This window comes from Lactuca sativa, chromosome 8 (genome assembly GCF_002870075.4).
Source record: "Lactuca sativa cultivar Salinas chromosome 8, Lsat_Salinas_v11, whole genome shotgun sequence".
NCBI classification, from domain to species: Eukaryota; Viridiplantae; Streptophyta; class Magnoliopsida; order Asterales; family Asteraceae; genus Lactuca; species Lactuca sativa.
The window spans coordinates 13272534-13290096 of record NC_056630.2 but is presented as its reverse complement, the minus strand read 5'-3'; positions in this window follow the sequence as shown (position 1 = coordinate 13290096).

Sequence of the window (17563 nt, the reverse complement as noted above, 5' to 3'; positions counted from 1 at the left end):
TCCCACCTTCTCACCGCCTTGACCTTGGCCGGATCGACCAGAATATAGTTCCGGTTGACAAGGTGTCCCACAAGCTGTACCTCACGCAACCAGAACTCATACTTGGAGAACTTCGCATACAGTCTCTCCCTCCTCAGAGTGTCCAATACCTTCCTCATATGCTCCTCATGTTGTTCCTAGGTCTTGGCATACACCAAGATGCCATCAATAAACACAATCACAAACTGATCCAACATGGGTCTATATACGCAATTCATGAGATCCTTGAATGCGGCATTAGCATTGGTCAGCCCGAAGGGCATCACCATGAACTCCTAATGACTATAACAAGTCTGGAAGGTCATCTTTTGTGTATCCCCCTCTCTCACCCTCATCCAATGATAACCTAAACACATATCAATCTTAGAAAACCAAGATGTGCCATGAAGATGGTCAAATAAATCTTCAATCCTCAGGAGTGGATATGGTTTTTCACAGTTAGCATATTCAACTCTCAGTAGTCGATACACATCCAATTCGACCCATCCTTATTTTTCACAAACATGATCGACACTTACCATGACGATCTACTCATTCAGATAAATCCCTTGTCTAACAGCTCCTGCGTCTTAGAAGGTGTTAATGGATAACGTGCTTTGGTTACCGGAGCCGCACCAGGAACCAAGTCAATCCAAAACTCTACCTGCCTCTCTGGAGGCACTCCATGCAAATCATCTGGGAACACATCCGGATATTCCCTAAGAACCGGTACATCATCCACAGTTGCCTTACCCTTCTCCCGGGTATCCATGACATAGGCGACAAATCCAGAACAACCCTGCTGAAGGTAGCATCTAGCCCTAGCTGTTGCGCATAAAACTGACACGCGCTTAACACCCTCTCCCTGAATCACCAACTCCCCCCCCCCCCCACTTGGGGTCCGGATATGCACCAACTACTGCTCACAATCAATCATTGACCCATTGGGGCTCAACCAATCCATCACGCAGGGGAAAATGAACCAAATCAATCGAATATCGCTCACTAAACAACTCAAAGACACAACCCCGATGAACCTTAGATACTCGCACATGAAGATCATCAACATTCTCAACCTCTAATGGATAATCTAGCTCCCCCGGAGAATCGACAAACCTCTTGTTGAGTGCAAGAGATAAAAAGGATCAGGTAGCCCCCGAATCGAACAATACCAAATCAAAGATATCGTTCACAAGGAACAATCCTAAAACAAAATACACAGATATAAGCATAAAAATCAGCACAAATAAAGAGATAATGAGAAAATACATACCCATTACCACATCAGGTGTTGCACGAGCCTCCTCGTTGTCAGCTGAAAATCCATGCTCCTCACAACAGGCACATCCGCCTTGCCCCGGCGGCCATCCATGATCCTCAAAGTCGCCAGAGCGGGACCTGCAGCTGGTCCTGCGGCTACTAGACTTGGACAATCAACCTTTTCATGGATCGTCTAATTGCAATGGAAGAAAATCAGACTCGGTCCCTAGGTGGTGGTTGTGCAATCCCGAACCACTCCTCGACATCTCATGGTTTCTCTCCTTCTTCATCTCTTCATCCGCTACATACTGAAAAACCAATAACGTCCTCTCAATGAACATAACAGTGATCTCCGCCACTATCTCGGTAGTCTGGCGAAGGTCCTGAAACTCCCCTGCCAACTGCTAGACCTCAATCACAGGTGCAAACTCATCCAGAAACCTCGACACAAAATCCTCCCAAGTCATTGACTCAACCTCCACACCTCCTAAGGCGTGTCCAACCTCCTCCTACTAGTCTTGAGCTTTGTCATTCAAAAGACAGGAAGCAAATCTGACCTTCGCCTCTTTGGGGCAACAACTAGTATGAAAGGCATTTGTGACATACGCTAACCAACACATGCTTGCAATCAGGTCATTCTTCCCGAAGAACTTTGGATCCTCACATGCTTGGAACTCACAGAAAGTCAAAGTGTGAGCTCCCATCATTGCTACTATCTCAATACAAAAGCGCCCAAGAACTCATCCAGAATCTCCATAATACCCTCATTGACTGTGCCAAAGATCATAGGCATCTGCTCAAGAATAATGCGGGTAATCTCTGCTGAAATGAACTCCCACGTATGATCATCTATAAACCCAACTCCAGAGCCCAAACCCAAACCATCACCAACACCAGAGCCACTACCGGTACCTCCTCGAGTGACCACCATACTGAAAATTAGCCATATAAACCATCAAAATATACTCGAAGAATCCCACATCCTACAATCTTCCTGATATCATCATGACTTTCCTTGAATCGAGTACGGATCCAATACTTTCAGTAGTATGGGCCCATACTACCATCCACATTTATCCGTACTTTCCTCAAGGATCGTCCTGGATCCTCCAAGTTACTCCCTTATCACAATTCAAAGCATAACATCAAACATGTATGGGTATTTTCAGAAAATTTACTTGAGCTCAGTCGATTGCATGCACCACACCCATTTCTTTTATTAGAAAAACACTTTTTGTAAAACATTTCTTTATGAAAAATCTACCGAATCCTCAGTGAGTTCAAACACATCAGAGAGTATGCCTGAATCCATCAAACCAAGGCTCTGATACCGACTTGTAACATCCCAAAATTTAAAACCAAAAATTTCGTTTTCATAATAATAAAATGATTAATCAAATCGAGTTCATAAAACCATTAAGACAAATCAGAGTATGTCAATCAATCATCTCAATACATCAGAGTTAAATAGAACAAAAATTGTGGTGTGTGCGATGCAATCATCCCAAGCTCTTCCCCTTCGACCATGAAGTACTTGAAACATAAATTGAAAACAGTAAGCATAAGCTTAGTAAGTTCCCCAAAATACCGCATACCATTCATATTTGCCAGCTCAAAGGATGTCTCGGGTCTATTTCACCCCTATTTCTATTTCAACTCATGTGTCGGATATTAATTATATATAACCCTGATGTATAAACTAAGGTATTATAGAATTGACCACTAATGGTCCTTTAAGTTATAATGGTTTAATAAAATGAATTAAACCCTTTTACTCATAAGTTTCCAGTTTAGCCTACTAAATGTCCTATCTGAAAAGTATGTTTTTGTACTAGAAAACGGTATATTGAATTTGTATGCTATGACCTGACCCATACCTGATACTCCTTATGATTACTTGGTGTATACAGGATATATATATATATATATATATATATATATATATATATATATATATAGTTAAGATCGAATAGATAGTAGATTGGGTGAATCTTCTCTAAGCCCACAACCAAACAAGGAACAAGAAATTAAGCGGAAAGCACACATTCTACTATCTGTCGGACCCAATTAATATATATACATGATGTATCTACCGAGGAATCATAAAGTTAGCATTATAGGCCCCTTTCTAACTAAATGTACTAAGAGTTGACTGTTCTGTTTGTCTTTTGTAATGATGTAAGTTTTCCCAAGTTTGATACTATCTTTACTAGAAAATAGTTTGCATTATCTTTTATGTGAGGAGATCACTATATGAATGTAATGGGAAAATGAAAGTATTCAGTAATGTTGTATAAAGTAAATACTGAAACACTAACTACCTTAAAACCAGTTTGTTAATTAAGGTTAAAATGTGAGGTGGTTATAACCATACAGATTGACGAGTGTTTAACACGGCGACCTACTAGCGCCGAAACTGATGTGACATTTGTCACCCCTTGGTTTACCGGCCAAACTGTAACGAACATTTGGGATGCAGGATTGTCAGTCCCGTATAGATCTATACACACAATGTCCGCTCTCCCTCCAGGAGACTCTGGTTACAAAACGCGACATAACAAGTATATTTTTATGCGTGAAGTAGTGGTTTCACATTATTGTTATCTTGTTCTTGTTATCGTATGTTCCTTTTGTTCTTGTTATTGTATGTTCCTCCCTGTTCTTGTTATTGTATGTTCTGAAACCCTAAACTATACCTATTATAGTTTAGTAGTATGTTTATTTTGTACTGTCCCTGATTTGTAGAAAATACTCGATTATCTACTGAGTTATTATTGTACTTTAAAACAGAGTTTTATAAACAACTATGTAACATAACTTAAAAGAGTTTTTGAATTGGTTTGATCACTTATAAAAGCATAAGAAATCTTTTAATGTGATGGTTATCACAGATAAACATTTGCACCATACAATTGTGTTCAACTTGTATCCCCCCTAAAGGCATTTAAAACATTTAAAAGATTGATTATAGGGGTATAAACTCACCTTATATGGGTGATTCAATTGAAGATTCGCATAAGGATGAAAAGTTCCACGAATAAATTCCCGAGACACAAACGAGTCCTAAATGACATATAATGGCATATATAGGCATGTAATTAGTGTTTAAAACAACTAACATGCAAGGAAGCAACCTTAGGGACTAGGAAACACTTGAAATGAAGTGTTACAATCACATGTGATTGATAAAAGGGATTTCACGGCCACACTAAGTGTGTTTACGGTCACACTAGAGTTTATGGCCAATGATGCTTGAAGTGTTTACGGCCCAAGCTTGGCCTTAAGAAGGGTTTACGGCCATGGATGAACGGTTCACGGCCATATCATGATCCTATGAAGGGTTTACGGCCAAAGGAAGAGTTTACGGCCGTAAACTCTTGAAGATCATGCATCAATTGCTTGTTTCATGGTTAGGAATCAAGTGTTTCTTATGGATAACAAGATGATAGAAGAGATACTCACACTTTGGAGGTCTTTAGGGTGTTTACGTCCCAAGAACAAGTGTATGTTCTTGGTGTTCTTGGTGAAATGTAGCTCCCTGTTAGGATCGAAAATTGAGAGAAGGGCCCCATTGGAGGATGGGTCCCGAGCGGTTTTGCATTGAGTTTTCTTTTAGTGGGAGTGAGGGAACAGACTCATCGCTCTCCTGCAAAGCTGCTACCTACCTTGGAAGGTCAGCGGAAAGAGCTAGAACAACGGGAAAAGAGCTGGGAGTTCGGCAAAGGATGATAATTTGAAGATCTAACCCAAAAGAGTTGAATTCATGGATGAAATCAAAGGGTTTTACTAAATCAAGAAGGATATTAAGAAACAATGGAAGAATCACATACAATATTGAAGAGAAAAGGAATTGTTCTTGATGATACTTGAGAGAGAAATGAGTTCAGCCTTGAAGATGTGAAGAATGATGAAGAAATGAAGGAAATTGATATATAAGGGAAGGGGTTCATGGATGCCAAGAGTTTACGACCGTAAACTCTAGTTTGTGGCCATAAACTCCTTGTGATGGAGTTTCCGACTCTTATGCAACCCAATGAACTTTAGATAACACATCCATACACACAACCCTTAAGTGTACTAGGCTTAGAACACTCAAACAGACCCTTAATGTCACACCCCAAAACCGGAACGACGGAAACGTTCGGGGGTGGAGGACGTCATGTACAGTATCACAACAAATCATAGTAGTAAACAAGCAACAACATCATCCATTGCATTAATAATATAATTTAATACAAGTGTGTTCTGTGAAGTTTATAAGACACCAAAAATGTAAATCAAAATAAAAGATGAGTCTTGGACGAGCTCCATATTCTCAAAACCTGGCATCGGTACCTGTCTACTGATGACCTGAGAATACAAGTTATTTTGAAAGAGTTTATCAGCTTTAAAGCTGGTGAGTTCCTAAGCATTTTAGTGTCATTGTTTGTATGAAAACGTTTGTAAGTGTTTGATGTATAACTTTGTAAATGTTTGTATCACCTAGAAAATCATATATTTTCTACTAAACGTAGCCTTATACCAAGGCATCAAATATTCTATATGCTTGTTTCTTGTAAGAGTGTAATGTATTGTATGTACTAGTGTAATGTATGTTCTCTCTGTCTAGTATGTAGTGTGTTCTCTTTGTTTCTCATCATAGTATGTTCTCTTAGTTTCTCATAATAGTATGTTCTCTTAGTTTCTCATAATAGTATGTATTGACTTATGTATGAACTGACTCTTTGTATGTTTCATTGTACTAGAAGTAATGAGTAGTGTCTTCCTAAACTATACCTATTATAGTTTACTAGTAAAGTTGTTTGTATAACTGAGTGTATTGAACTGAGATAAAAGCTTTTATGTCTATACATATATACATAATATATAACTAAGGATCAAACGACACTCGGACAAACAACAGGGTACTCTAAGTCCACAACCAAACAAGGAACAGGAAGTAAAGTGTGTTATTAGTCCTAAGTCCTTCAAACCTTACTTATATAACTATATATGCATTAGACAAGGTTTCGACAATATATAAGTGTAAAAGAGTTAAAGGAAAAGGCTTGTCATGTAAGAACAAGTTTGATAAATAGTTGAACATGTAAAAGAGTTTGATAAACATTTTGAAGTAGTTCGCTTGATAAAATAACTAAAAGTATAGTAAATCCATTTGTTTGGTAGTTATTAATCACATGTGATTGATATAATAACTGTAATGTTTCAACTTGTATTCCCCCCCCCCCCCCCCCATAAAAGTATTTAAAATCATTTAAAAGGTAGATTAAGGGGGTATGAACTCACTTGTAGTGAGTGGTTTGGATGAAGGTGTTGGATAAGGTGCTAGGTGTCAAGTGAAGACTTGAACACACACTGATCCTATTTAACATATAAAGACACATATATGTATCTAATTAGTGATCATACACTAATTAAGAAAGTAAAGACACCCTAGAACATGGAAAACACTTTGATTCAAGTGTTAGAAGATCATGGGGTTGCATCTAAGGGTTGTAGGGCCTCACTATGGAGTTTGCGGCCCAATGGCAAGTCCCCCATGATTTTACGGCCCATGGGTTTATGTACCAATGAGTTTACAGCCGTAAACTCATGGTACTTTGTACCATTTGATGTTTAAGGTCCTATAAGTGCATTGGGAGTGTTGTAGACTTGGTTCCAAGGCTTAGGAAGAAGTTGTGGCAACATTGCACCATATACTAGGGTTTACGGCCCAAGGAGATTGCCTTGGCCGTAAACTCTCTTTTGATCTTGATTTCTTGATGTTTTCAATGTGCAAACTAAGTGATTCAAGCATATAACAAGCTAATGCAAGAGTACTTTCAATATAGAAGCTTGATAGGGTGTTTAAAGTCCAAGAACACTAGTGTGTGTTCTTGGTGAAATGAAGAACACTTGAAGATCTAACTAAATGAATAGATTTCATGGATGAAATCATGTACAATTACTAGATAAGGAGATGTAACAACAAATCAAAGGAAGAAATTCTTACATTTTTGGAAGATCCGGATGAAGATCTTATGATACTTGAGAGAGAAATGGGGTTTCTTTGACTTGAAATGAAGGAAATGATCAAAAAAAGATGTAAACTCATGCTTATAGCATGAGTTCATGGCCAAGGTTGAGTTTACGGCCCAAACTCATGAAGTTTGGCCGTAAACACCTTTATAATGGGGTTTAAGGTTTGATTGTTGCACATTAACCCTAGAAGATACTTCCTAACATTTGATTATTGAATGTCATATGATTAAAAACACCTAAACAGACTCTAAACAGTGCTAAAAGATAGCAGAAACAGGTCACACTTTGATTGCATTGATTGACTGTACAAGATAGAAATTTCGGGTTGTCACACTTAACAATGCTAAAAGATAGCAGAAACAGGTAGGGGTGGCAATTGATGACACGTCACGACAAAAATACACGAAACGAAACGAAATTGAGACGAAATTGAAATTCGAATTCGTGTTCGTGTCATGTTCGTGTCAGGTGTAAAAAAACGACGCCTTGTCGTGTCGTATTCGTGTTCAAAATTTGACACGAAATTGACACGATTTGACATTTTTTGTCGTGTTTTCCGTGTTATGTATGAATAAATATTAATTAAATACATTAATTTTTATTTCATGTTATCTTTGTCATGTCGTGTCGTGTTTGTCGTTTTTTAATCGGTTCGTTTTCGTGTTAGTTAAAAAATACGAGATCGTGTCGTGTCGTGTTTGTGTTACATAAAACCTTTTCTTGTCATGTCGTGTCAGACAAAAACACGACACGATGGCCCGGTTTGCCACCCTTAGAAACAAGTCTGACATTTGATTGGATTGATTGGCTTTACCAGATAGAAATTTTTGGGTTGTCACATATTTCACCCCACATACATATAGCTAACAGACACACAAATATAGAACATATACAACAAGATTCATAAAGACTACAAGCACATAAGATATCCTAGTGTCCTACAGTATAATGAGCAAACTCGCCTCAGTCTGCTATCAGTCAAACAAATGATCGGGCTGTTGAACTGGAAAATCCCCGCGCTTATCAATCTGTCACACCCCCGAACCAGACGGCGGAAACGTCTGAGAGTTCTTGTGACTTAAATTGAATACCATCACAATGAATATACATGAATCATAACATAATTCATCACCATGCATTGAAATATTACAACTGATATTGTTTACATCCAGTACATTGTTTTAGACATTACATCTTCATAACATAAACTGTCCGATAAATAACTAAGCAAAACATCATGACATTACTTGGTACTTATTCTTCGGCTTACCTGTTACCTGAGAATACAAGTTATTTTGAAAACGTCAACATATGAAATGTTGGTGAGTTCATAAGTAATGTTGTGGTAAAATGATTTGGTGTAGTTTGTAAAACCCAGAAAATCCGATATTTTCTGAAAAGATCATTGTTTATAAAAAGTGTGAAGATCCGTGAATATAAGCTTGTTGATTTTCAAAACATGTATAATTGTTGAACTTTTGTATAAATTATGCAAGTGAAAATGTTGAACTTCCCAGGAAAGCACGATGTTTTCCCAACACATAAAATACAGTGACTTGTCTATTATTATACCAATACGTCGAATGATTTTGATTACCCGAGTGGCATTGGATTAATTAGGGTTGTGAGTTGTTATAATCGCGCATTAAAGAAAACGACTAGTTTATAACTACAGTTTACGAACGATCCTTAAAGGCGTCGGCCGTTACTACTCACTTAATCCACCCATCATGTTTACTCTTGTTTATCGTCCTAAATCTGTTTACTTTGATTTCTCATAAGCCCAACAACCGAGGAGATAGGAGAGTACTAAGCCCCTTTATTTCCATGAGTTATTCAAGGCTATCGGGAATGCGAAAGACTATTGGTCCCTCTCGCATTTGACATCTCGACCTCACTAGCGGTACTAATGGGCCACTGGGCCCAATAGCACATTAGAGCTATTGAAAGTCCTTTTACGTGGAATTGGGTCATAGAAGGCCCAATATCACGTAAGCATATTCCCTTTAGGCCCAAAGATCATGTTAAAGGGATAGCAAGGCCCAACAAGCATGATTTGACACTTTCAAGCCCAAAGTTTGTAGGTTAGTTCATCATAGCTATCGCGTGTTTATTGAAATACTTTGGTTTATTGATTTTGTTTTGTTATTGATTCGAGACCGAATCAATTCGTTTTGTAACGATATTTGTTGTTGAGAGTGTATTTGTTTTTTCGTTTCGTCGGTAGTCGTGGATCTTGTATTTTGTCTTAATGAATTAATATGTTTAAAAGTAAGATTTTTACCTTTTCACAACCTTTCGTTTATAAAAATAACACTTTTAGTCCTTTATATAAAAGAATTTTATTTTTAGTCCTTAAAACATTTTTCAGACACTTTTGTATCATAAACTTGTTGAAAAGACATTTTTAACGCAAAATTTATTTTGTAAACAGCTTTAGCCCTTCCAGAATGATGTTTTCTCGGTTAAAACCCCAAATTTCACAACTTTTACAGTTTTGGCCCAAAATATAAAATGTTTACATTTTTTATCCTTTTTGAATTTGAAAAGCATTTTTGACCTTTGAAATAGTTTTATTTCACTTCAAATCCCCTGTTTTACAGAAAGTTACATTTCCAGCCCCTCAAACTTGTAAATTTCGCATTTTGAGGCTTATTGGGCCGAGAAGCCCATAATTAGCCCAATATGCTAAAAATTTACATTTTAAGTCCCTTGAAATTTCTAATATTCAGAAAATTTTTTATAGAAACTGTTTTGACCCTTTTAACCTTCAAGAAACCATGACTTGTTGATTTTTACCCCAAGTTTTGTATTTTTGACAATTTAAGCCCAAAAATGGGTTTTATGTGAGAGTATGTTCATCATAACCTTATAAACTATTTTTCTTGACTTGTTTAGTGTAATATGGCTTAAGTTATGTTTATTTCCTTTCTCATGTCTTAGATCTCGGGTTTACACCCCTTTTTGGTAACATATTCATCACAATACACATGAAATCACACACATACATGCATCAAATCACACATAGCATACATATACACATAGATCTACACATTTTCTTGTATTCTCCCACATAAAACTCATAAAAACCGAAAAGAAAGGGGTATGAAGCTCACCTTTGCCTGTTGTTTTCGATTTGAAGAAGAAAAGAGAAGAGTTTGTTGTTATTTTCGGCTCTAGCAAGCTCCTTGGATGGATCTCGAACTTAGTGGGTTCTAAGATGCAAGATCATGAATTTGAATGGATTAAGATGTGATTTTTTTGATGAAAAGAAGTGAGTTAGATCATAGATTTGTCATCAACTTACCTTAGATGATGAATTGCTTGGTGAAAGCCTCTTGAAACACAAGAAATTTCGAGATTTTTGGATGAAGGAGAGTGAATGATTCTTGAGTGGTTTAGAGAGAAATTTGGTTGTGAAGTGTGTGTGTTACTCTTGCTCTCGGCCGAAGAAAAGAGAGAGAGAGGAAGAGAGAAGATTGATGAGATGTTTACTTGGATGTATGGGAATTGCATGGAAAACCATTAAGTAAAAATGAGGTGGCAATGAGAAAGTCAACTCCTCTTTCTCTTGTGGGTTTGGGCCGAAAATGGAGAGGGAAAGAGAGGAGATTTGGGCTTTAAATGATTAAGCCCATTTCATGGTTAAGTTAAGTGATTTTTGGCCCAAATAAATAAAAATGTGATTTTTATGACTTATTAGAGCTAAATTAAATTTGTTATGGCCCAATAAGGTCCATTTAGGTATTTTATTTCATTCTAGGCCCAACATGGCCAAAATGTTAAAATAAATGAAAGTGGGTCCAACTAGAGCCCATTTAAGAGTTCTAAGCCCAAATTAGTCAAATTGGAAAATTATTGGTCCATTGGGCCCAATAAGAAAATCCTAGTCCACAATGGACTTAAACAAGGGTTTCTAGGGTTTCCATATATTTGTTGACTATTTGCAGTGCTTGTATGAAGTGTTCGATTGAAATTCTGTTGTTATTGAATAAGCATCCTACATGTTTTCACATTGCTGGTTCACATTTGTTATCATTGCTCAATGTTTACAAGGCATCAAAATTCCTAGTTGTGACATCATCCCCCCTTTAGAGGGAATTTTGTCCCGAAATTCTTTTGAAAGCTAGATTTGAGAATGCTAGAATAGATGAGGGTACTTTTGCTTCATTTGATCTTCACGTTCCCACGTGAATTCTGGCCCACGCTTTGCGTTCCACCATACCTTCACAATCGAAATGCGACTTTGCTTAGTACGCTTCACCTCCCTGTCTAGGATTTTGACTGGCTCTTCCACGAACAGGAGATTCTCGTTGATCTCAATTTCATCAAGGGGAATGACGAGTGTTTCATCGGATAAACACTTCTTTAGGTTGGAAACATGGAACACGGGGTCTATGCTACTGAGCTCAGCGGGTAGCTGCAGTCTGTACGCTACTGGACCAATTCGGGTAAGGATCTCGAAAGGTCCAATGTGTCGTGGATTCAGTTTTCCCCGTTTTCCAAAACGAATAACCCCTTTCCAGTGAGAAACTTTTAACAGCACCCGATCCCCGACCTGAAACTCTAAGGGCTTTCGCCGTTTATCAGCGTAGCTCTTCTGTCGGTCGTGTGATGCTTGTAGTCGAGCTCTGATTTGAACTATCTTTTCCATGGTTTCACGTATGATCTCCGGTCCCGTTAACGTCTTGTCTGATGCTAGTTCCCTCGCTAGCTGGGTGTCGCCTACCTCATCCCAACACAACGGTGATCTACACTTACGTCTACATAGTGCCTCAAAAGGAGCAACTTTGATGCTCGAATGGTAACTGTTGTTGTATGAGAATTCAACTAAGGGTAAGTGGGTATCCCGGGACTTCCCAAAGTCTGTCACACATGCGCGAAGCATGACTTCAAGCGTCTGAATGGTGCGTTCGCTTTGACCATCCGTTTGTGGGTGATAAGCAGTGCTCATGTCCAGATGGGTTCCCAGTGCTTTCTGAAGGGATTTCCAAAAACGTGAAGTGAATCTACTATCTCTATCTGAGATGATAGACACCGGCACTCCGTGAAGTCTCACGATTTCTCGAATGTATATTCTTGTCAATCTCTCCATCTTGTAGGATTCTTTTATTGGTAGGAAATGAGCGGATTTCGTCAGTCTGTCAACTATTACCCAGATAGTGTCCAATCCATCTGACGTCTTGGGCAGCTTGGTCACAAAGTCCATAGTAATCCTTTCCTATTTCCACTCAGGAATTATTGGTTGCTGTAATAACCCCGAGAGGTTCTGGTATTCCACCTTTACTTTGGCGCAAGTAAGGCATTTGCTAACATAGGTGGCAATCTTTGCCTTCATGTTAGGCCACCAATAATGTTGTTTCATATCCAAGTACATTTTGTCCGAACCCGGATGGATGGAGTATCGCGTCTTGTGAGCTTCATTCATGACTACTTCCCTAAATCCCTGAATTTTAGGGACCCAAATACAGTTCATGAAATAATATACTCCACCTTCTTTCATCTCGAGATTCTTCTCCATCCCGCGTAACGCTTCGCTTGTTTTGTTTTCCGCCTTCATGGTATCTGACTGGGCGGCCCTGATCTGAGTGGTTAGGTGAGATTGGATGGTTATTGAGAGAGTTTTCACACGATGATTAGAGTACTCTTTCCGGCTCAAGGCATCAGCTACCACATTAGCCTTGCCTGGGTGGTACTTGATTTCACACGCATAATCATTTAATAGTTCAACCCATCTTTGTTGCCTCATGTTCAACTCTTTTTGATTCAAGATGTGCTGGAGACTCTTGTGGTCCGTGAAGATTGTACACTTTGTACCATAAAGGTAATGCCTCCAAATGTTCAGGGCGAAGACCACTGCTCCCAATTCCAGATCGTGGGTTGTATAATTTACTTCGTGTGTCTTGAGTTGCCGGGACGCGTAAGCTATCACCGTTCCACGTTGCATGAGAACGCAACCTAAACCCTGATTTAACGCGTCACAGTAGACTATGAAATCTTCCATTCCCTCTAGTAGTGATAGTACCGGGGCACTGCAGAGTGCTTGCTTCAGAGTTCGAAATGCAGCTTCTTGTTTGTCTGTCCATTTGAATGGTACGTCCTTTTGTGTAAGCGAGGTAAGTGGCTTGGCGATCATAGAAAAGTTTTGAATGAACCTCCTGTAGTAACCTACTAGACCTAAGAATTGGCGAATTTTTGTGGGTGTTGTCGGGACTGCCCGTCCTTCGATGGCTTTGACTTTAGAAGGATCCACATGTATTCCTTCCTGACTAACAACATGACCCAAAAGGTTCACGCTACGGAGCCAGAACTCACACATGGAGAGTTTTGCGTATAGCTTCTCAGTTCGTAGGTTTCCAGGATTTGTCGGAGATGTTGGCCATGCTGTTCTTTGCTTCAAGAATAAACTAGAATGTCGTCAATGAATACAATAACAAAGTTGTCGAGGAATGGTCGGTAGATTCGATTCATTAGGTCCATGAATGCGGCAGGGGCATTCGTTAGACCGAAGGGCATTACGACAAATTCATAATGTTCGTAACGAGTTCGGAAAGCGGTTTTGGGAATATCCTCTTCCCAGACCTTGAGTTGATGGTACCCAGATCATAGATCTATCTTAGAGAAGTAACTAGCTCCTTGGATCTGGTCAAATAGATCGTCGATTCGTGGGAGTGGATAGCGATTTTTGACAGTGAGCTTATTCAGTTATCTGTAATCAATGCACATCCTAAAAGATCCGTCCTTCTTCTTGACAAAGAGGACTAGAGCTCCCCATGGCGAGAAGCTGGGTCGGATGAATCTTTTGCCCAGGAGTTCACTGAGTTGGCTGGACAATTCCTGCATCTCAGCAGGAGCCAATCGGTAAGGAGATTTAGCAATGGGAGTGGCTCCTGGAACAAGATCAATCCGGAATTCAACTTGTCTTTCTGGGGGTACTCCAGGAAGATCTTCAGGAAATATGCCTGGGAATTCACGTGCTACAGGAATGTCTTGAACGTTAACCTCTTACTTGGTTTTATCTACTATGTGCGCCAGGAACATCAAATCGTTCTTTCGCAGATGCTTCTGTGCCTGGATGCACGAGATGAGACGAAGGTCCGTGCTAACTTTGTCTCCGTAAATAACTAGGGTTTCATGATTTGGTAGGTGAAGGCAAACGACCTTCTCGTGGCACATAATTTCAGCATGGTGGGGGCTTAACCAGTCCATGCCAATAATCACATCAAAACTCCTAATGGAAACAGGCATTAAGTTTATTTGAAAGACGTGTTGATTTAGGGCTAGGGTACATCCGATATAGATTTCCCCAATGGTTTCTGTTTTCCCATTGGCCATTTCCACCGTAAAGGTTTCATTGAGCTTCTGGGGTTGTTGTTTTAACAAATGTTTAAACTTATTGCTCACAAAACTACGTTCTGCTCCGGTATCAAATAGGATGCATGCATAAGTGTGTTTTAGGAGGAACGTACTGGTTACGACAGCGGGATCCTGAACCGCTTCTCCCTGACCCATGGTCAGCACCCTTCATGTTCCTCCATTTCCGGGATTGTTGTTGTTGGGGCAGTTTCGACGGAAATGCCCAGTCCTTCCACATCCATAGCAGGTGTGGCTAGGTCCTGCATTGTTGCCACCATTGTTGGTGGTGTTGTTGTTGTTGTTGCAGTTATTGTTGTTGTTGTTTCCCTATTGTTGGTTCTGAGGGGGATAGGTCATGCAGTACTTTGCCGTGTGCCCCTTCCGATTTTAACTGGTGCACTGCATCTCTCTGCATTCTCCATTGTGATGGAGACCGCACTTGTTGCACTTAGGAAGATTACCGGAATAAGGCCTAGGGGCACTTGGAGCAGCTGAGGCTGGAGCATGTGGTGTGGATGGAACTTGAGTGGTTGCAGCATTAACTGCCACTGTTTGCTACTTCTTGGATGATTCGGATCCTCGACGTCCCTTCCTCTTGTTGTCCTTCCCCTTTTTGTTATCATTTACTTTTTTACCTTCAGCCTCCACTGGCTTCTCACCCTTCTTGTTATTGTGGTCATACAGCTTCTTGGCCAATCTATTGGCACTGTCGAAAGTTTCGGGATTTGCAGCTATCACATTCCCTTGGATCGGGGAGGTCAGTCCCCAGATGAATCGTTCGATCTTCTTTCCTTCTGAGGTGATCATGCCAGGGCACAGAAGAGACGGTACGCTAAACCTTGATATGTATGCATCTATATCCATGTTTCAGACGGTGAGACTCCACAACTCTTGTTCCATTTTCTGAATTTCTCCATGAGGGCAGTATTCGGCCATCAGTATTTCTTTCATCTCTGCCCATGGCATGGAATTGGCTATGGGGAGTATCATGGCTTCCATGTGTCCGTTCCACCAAGTGAGCGCTTGGTTAACGAAAGTGCATGCGGCAAACTTCACCTTCATCTCCGCAGGGCAATCACATATCTCAAACACTGATTCCACCTTCTCGATCCATCGTTTCAGGGTGATCATTCCTGCAGTGCCGTTAAAGGTCCGTGGTTTGGTGTTGGTGAAGTCTTTGAAGGAACATGTTTTGGTTGGTCCTTGATTCATCCCATTGTTTAAACTTCCAGCCCCTTTTCCATTGACTCCTCCATTGTTCCCTTGGTGAATTTGTGCCATTGCTGCGGTGACCACAACAGATACAGCTGCTTGGAATGTAGCTGAGTCGACTTCGGGTGGGGTTGGCCCAGGGTTTTTGCGGGTGGGTCGTTGAGGCATCTTTCAGTCATGGATCGGAAATATGTTGAGTGTCTGTGGTTTTTGTGAGGTTGTGATCCTATAAACTAGGTGTGTGGCACAAACTTAAGTAATTTCACAATCTAGAATACAAGCATGGATATGTAACACATAGCAGATTATAACGTCACAATAAAACATATAAAATCTTTCATTACTATTACCCGCACTTTGATACATGAAAATTTTGCCCGAAAGAGATACATAAGCGGTACAAGTTTGACAGCATAACGACTCTATGAGTAATGTAATCACTTAAACATAGAGTCGATAGTACATAGCATAGATCATAGTACTAGTAAGATAAGTCTATTCTTAATACTCTATGGAGTGCCCTATGACAGTAGCGAAATCATATACCGAAGTGTTGAGCCAACAACTGAGCCATCTCAGTCATTTCTCCAATGACCTCATCCCTCTCATGCTCAGCTCACACTGCACGTGCTTCTATAGCGAATAGTTGTTGCCGCAGGGCGACAATCTCAGCTTCGGGGGAGCGATTCTCCCATGCGGGATTCACTGGTGGGGTGGGATGGTCTTGCTGCGCCTCGCTGTCAGGTGATGTGGCGGAGTCCTCACCTGAGTCTTGCCCTTCCTCCATGTCATCCTCGGCCTCATCGAACTCGTAGTCAGTGTTTGTGTACTCGTCCGACCCAACATCGTGTGCTCCCCCTTGATCTTCTTCAGGCTCATCTGTAATCATCCCGTGAGCCACTAAGACCTGATGAAACTGAATGCCCTGCTGCTCCCCTTCCATAGTGAATGAGAGGAGGTATACGAATAACTATCATTACTCCTATGACTCTACGATTATTGTATAGATCGAGCTGATGTTCTCTTCTTGGTGATAAAAGGGTATGTTTTTAGGTTCCCTAGTCATCACGATTTCCTCAGGACATGTGATGGTTGTACCTCGGAGGAAATGTAGTTGATCAGGCTACATCCACTCCTTGGTGCGACTATGAACAGTCCTGACTTAACCAAGATGCTAGCATTATCTTGTTTAGTTCAGTATTATGTTATTTTTCCTAATACAAGCAAAGATGTTTTTATCGTTAAGTTTTACTTGTTTTGTTCAGAGTTGTGTTAGTCCCTCTTTTTGGTTTATAGTTGCATATCACTGTGTGGTTAGATATGCTAGTTCACTATAAATAGAGCTCTGATACCAACCTGTCACACCCCCGAAACGTCCGAGGGATCTTGTGACTTAAATTGAATACCATCACAATGAATATACATGAATCATAACATAATTCATCACCATGCATTGAAATATTACAATTGATATTGTTTACATCCACTACATTGTTTTAGACATTACAATTCATAACATAAACTGTCCGATAGATAATCTAAGCAAAACATCATGACATTACTTGGTACTTATTCTTCGGCTTACCTGTTACCTGGGAATACAAGTTATTTTGAAAAACGTCAACATATGAAATGTTGGTGAGTTCATATGTAATGTTGTGGTAAAATGATTTGGTGTAGTTTGTAAAACCCAGAA